Source organism: Octopus bimaculoides, chromosome 6 (assembly GCF_001194135.2).
Source record: "Octopus bimaculoides isolate UCB-OBI-ISO-001 chromosome 6, ASM119413v2, whole genome shotgun sequence".
NCBI lineage: Eukaryota > Metazoa > Mollusca > Cephalopoda > Octopoda > Octopodidae > Octopus > Octopus bimaculoides.
In genome coordinates, this window is record NC_068986.1 from 9,325,326 (window position 1) to 9,330,596 (window position 5,271).

Below are 5,271 nucleotides of genomic sequence, written 5' to 3' on the forward strand. Positions count from 1 at the left end.
AAAATAGTTTTTATATTTTCTCTCTCAGTGTGTATGTGAATAGGCCATAGGGAATTTTGATATGTGTGTGTGTGTGTGTGTATATATATATATATATATATATATATATATATATATATATATAACTATGAAATGCACTGTTAAAATGCCAAGTATAAAGAGGGAAAGACATTCTGTACAAACACAGAGAAGAACTGCAGAATCACACTTTGCCATTTTTGTTGATTTTCTTGGTTTTTCATTCATGTTCTGCTAGCAGACATAGAATATAAATTTCCGCAGCTGCATATTGTTGAAGTAATTGCTGCATATCTTTCCTACATTTTACTACTGAAATACAGTATAGGATTGAAATGTGTTATTAGGCAGAGCTTAGATAATAGCTGTAGGAGAAAGGTTCAGATCTTATGTGCTTGGTAGATCAGCTTTGCATCATAAAAAAAACAAAACAAAAAGAAAAAAACCCACTGAGATTGTGAAATAGTTATTTATGTCATAAAACCTAGAGAAGTGTAATGAATCTATCAGCTATTTTGGGTCTCTTTCAGAATCAGGAGTTCATAGAAGCAGCTAAGTTATGATTCCTACATCAGGTTTACATATCAGTTTGGGTAGGAATTTTAAAATTAATATATTTACTTATTGTTAGAATAGTTATTATTCCAAAAAGGTGCTGCATGTTTTTGTGATCATATTTCCAATAATAGATTACCTTTGTCATCAATTTAATATTTAGAGTAAGGAAAACTTTAGACTTGTTTGGCAATTTTATAGTTATTGGTACAGGCGTGGCTGTGTAGTTAAAAAGCTTGTCTTGGGTTCAGTCCCACTGAGTGGCACCTTTGGCAAAAGCCTTCTACAGCCTTGGATTGATAAGGGCCTTGTAAGTGGATTTGGTACTTAATGTATGTATGTGTGTGTGTTTGTTGGTGTGTGGCCTTGCCTTGACATAATGCGGTGATTATAAATGAGCATAATCATCATACAAGTGATGTAATTTGCTTCCAGTCTTCCATGGAGAAATTATTGAATTGGTTGGAAACTGGTAAGGGTTGGCAACAGGAAGAGCATTCGGCTGTAGAAAATCTGCCTCAATAAACTCAATGTGACCCATGGAAAAATGGATGTTGAAACAGTGATGACTGTATGTTGTACTAGTGTTCAGATTTCATCTTAATTAGAGACAGATATTTGCCATAATGGCTCATTGCTTAGGCAGTTTGAGCATGACTCTTAAATGCTAGTGTTGTGGGTTGAGTCTCATTATTGCCATTGAAAAAAATCATCCTTTCAGGCTGGATTGATCTGCATGCAGGCATGGCTGTGCAGTTAAGAAGCTTGTATTGCAACCACACAGTTTGGAGATCAATCCTATTATGCAATACTTTTGGCAGGTGTATTCTTCTATAGTTCCAGGATGACCAATACCTCACAGAGTGAATTTAATTCATGGATATTGTATGGAAGCCCATTATGTGTGTGTGTGTGTGGTGTTTGTCCCCCTGCTCCACTTGACAACTGATGTTGGTTTGTTGACATCCCTATCACTTAGCAATTCAGCAAGCAATTCTGACCTTGAGAAAAACAAGAACTGGTGTCAATTTGTTTGAACTAAACCCATCAAGACGGTGCCCCAACATGGTTGCAGTCTAGTGACTGAAGCGAGTAAAAGATAGAGGATAGGCTAGTCCAGAGCCGCTGGCTGAAATACTTAACCCTTTCATTACCAACCCAGCCGAAACCGGTTCTGGCTCTGAGTACAAATGTTTTTGTTTTCATAGGTTTTGAATTAAAATCTTCCGCCAAACCTTAAGTCACAATTTATGTTCCTAACACTAGCTGAATGATAACCAAGTTATTGTACTAAATTCTTTGTTATATTTAAAATGAATTAAAAGAAACACAGAGCATCTCAACAGAAATATGGTGACAAAAGGGTTAAAATATATAATAGAGAAACAATTCTTAACCCTTTTGATACCAACCCAGCTGAAACTGGCTCTGGCTCTGAGTACAAATGTCTTGTTTTCATAAGTTTTGAATTAAAATCTTCCACCAAACCTTAGTCACAATTTATGTTCCTAACACTAGCTGAATGACAACTAAATTATTTTACTAAATTCTTTGTTATATTTAAAATAATTGAAAGAAACACAGAACATCTCAACAGAAATATGGCTAGAAAAGGGTTAATGTCATTTATGTAATCTAATTTAAATGTGAACTGCTGGGGATCTTGAAGGGGTTAAGCAACTGTAGCCTAAATGTATTTTTATGCTTTATATCTGTAATTAAGGTGTTGAGCCGGCAGAATCATTAACACTCTGGACAAAATGCTTAGCGGCATTTCGTCTGTCTTTACGTTCTGAGTTCAAATGCCACTGAGGTTGACTTTGCCTCTCATTCCCTTTCGGGGTCGATAAAATAAGTACCAGTTGTGTACTGGGGTTGATGTAATTGACTTGCCCTCTCCCCCAAAACAGCTGGCCTTGTGCCAAAATTTGAAATCAACATCTTATATTTGTATGTTAACAGGCCAGCTGGAGCTCTGAATTTAAGTATGTATAAGACATTTGTAACATCATCATCATCATCATCTACTTTCCTATGCTTACATGGGTTGGATGGAATTCAATGAGGCAGATTTTCTACAGCTGGATGTCCTTTCTGTCACCAGCACTTACTTATTTCCAAGCATGTTTTCATGAAAGATTGGAAAGGAATGATGGTGCTTGCTTGACAATGACATTTGTGATGTCAACCCTTTCGTTACTATATTTCTGACCAAAATACACCCCTCAAGAGTTTCAATTAAATTCTAAAATAATCATGAATTTAGACTAGTTTCATTAAACAACTGTAATCTTTTTACTTAACACATTAATGTGAGATTTGGAAGACAATTGAAGAAAAGATTCTTAATCAATTCTATTGCATAACTTTTGTCTCCAAAGTAACTCTAATTACAGGTAAACCGAGCAAAATATATAAATATCAAAATTTTGTTTAAACAGCATCATAGTCATCAGCTAATATTCAATTGGGTGTGCAACAAAATTTTAATATAGAAGAATTGTGCACATCACTAGATTATTAGTTGAATTTAATGCACAGGTATACCATAAAGGTAAAATAAACTGAAATACTGGAATTTGTTTTTGAAGAAAATTAGAAAATTAAATACATCAACTAAATGAAATATACTTACACACATACATGAATATACAAGAACATATGTAATATTTACAATAGAAATTAAATCAAAATTTGTCACTCACCTTACAGGCAAACTAAAATTACAGGTAAATTAAAATTACAAATAAAAAGTAAAAATGAAGAAAATTTGAAAAATATTTATACAATCTAATTATACATATATAGAAACAATATTCACTCAATATTTCTATCATGGAAACTTGTAAAACATTCCACTCTACATACTGCAACCTTGCAGAATGGATATTGGAAAGACATTTCAATTGGCCGTCTAATGTGACACAAGCAGATACATATGGACGCACACACACATATATGTATACACACACACAATTGACTCCTTTCAGTGTCCACTTAGCAAATATACTCCAAAGCTTTGGTCAACGTAAGGCTAGTGTCAGAGAGTACTCTCAAGAAACAGGAAGGTGAGTTTAAGAGAGTATGTGGACAAAGTTTATTTGGTGGGTAGATTTCCTACATAATCATGTCTCTACACTTCCCTTATATAAAATATGTAATTATGTTGGTGTAAAGGTCTTGAGTTCAAATAAAACATTATTCTACTTGCTTCAATGAACTCAGTTGGGGAACAAATAAAAAACCAGTTTTAACCCTTGTTCAGTTCACTTTTAATAGAAAAGTTTCCATGAATATCCTAATACAGAACACACTCCCATCCAACATTTAGTGAACATGGACAAGATGGACAACTGTAGTATTTTAAAAGTGAATTTTTAATTATGGAATTAAGCTTATTTCCTGTGTCCATTGTGCATACAATATTGAGTGGCCATAATAACTGTCATATTTTTAGCCACCAGTAACTGTTCATCAAAGCTGACTCATCTTGTGTCCCTATGTCAAGTAGGCATTCATCAAAAGGGGGACTCGCTAGGTCTATTTTTAAAGACCATCCAGTTTAACCTCACCTCCTTATCTGCTGTTCATATATTAATCTCCAATTGTACTTTTTTACGCTTCAAAGTATCATCAGTCATTAAATATATATGTGTGGTGTGTCATTGTTTTCACCATTAACATCCACTTTTCCTCTCCATGCTTGCATGACACACACGCACACGCACACAAGTGGATGAACAAATGAAAGGAAATAGCACTCAACACATTTGGTAGAAGTTAAATGTATTTAGTAACAGTTGGGCCTCATGGAGGCAAAGTGTCTGAGTTCCTTTCGAGCATTGGGCCTCATGGAGGCAATGACCAGGACCTTTGACATTGTCGTGCTTGAGAAGACCCATCAAACCAAGCAAAATTGCAGTCATGGCAGATACTGGTGTCATGCATATGGCACTTGTGCCGGTGGCACATAAAAGCACCCATTACACTCTCAGAGTGGTTGGCATTAGGAAGGGTATCCAGCCGTAGAAAACCATACCAAATAAGGCTGGAGTCTGGTGTAGCCTTCCAGCTTAACAGTCCTGGTCAAACTGTCCAACCCATGCCAGCATGGACAACAGATGTTAAACGATGATGATGAACATTGTGACTCAGTTGGACAGGACTTGCAGTTTTGTGGGCACATAGGTCCATGTTTGGAGGTAGATCTTCTGAGGAGTTCAGTCTGTCCTATTCACCCATGAAGATTTTAAGTCTGCTGTAGCTGCATCAAATTTCGATATATAAGAACATTGATTGGCTATGATGCAAAGAGCCATGGAACGATCCATGCTAGAAATATGATTACGAAAGCATGTTTCAAATGAGATAATTTAAGAACTGAGCAGTGTGAAAAATGTGATCACAGAATACCGAAAGCACAAGTTCCACTGAGTTGGATATATTGTAAGGTTCCTTGACAAGAGGTGGACTTGTACAGTTGCCGAGTGGTATCCAGCAGATGGAGAAAGGCCACTCGGAAGGCCTCCATGATGATGGGAAGATGATTTAGTTAAGTGATTTGGGTCAAGATAGAAAAGAATGGCATGATTATGACAATTGGAAGCACATTGTGATCAGTGGTGTACAGCATCATCTGATGGTCTGGTGATACTCTGATATTGTTATATATATATATATATGTGTGTGTGTGTGTGT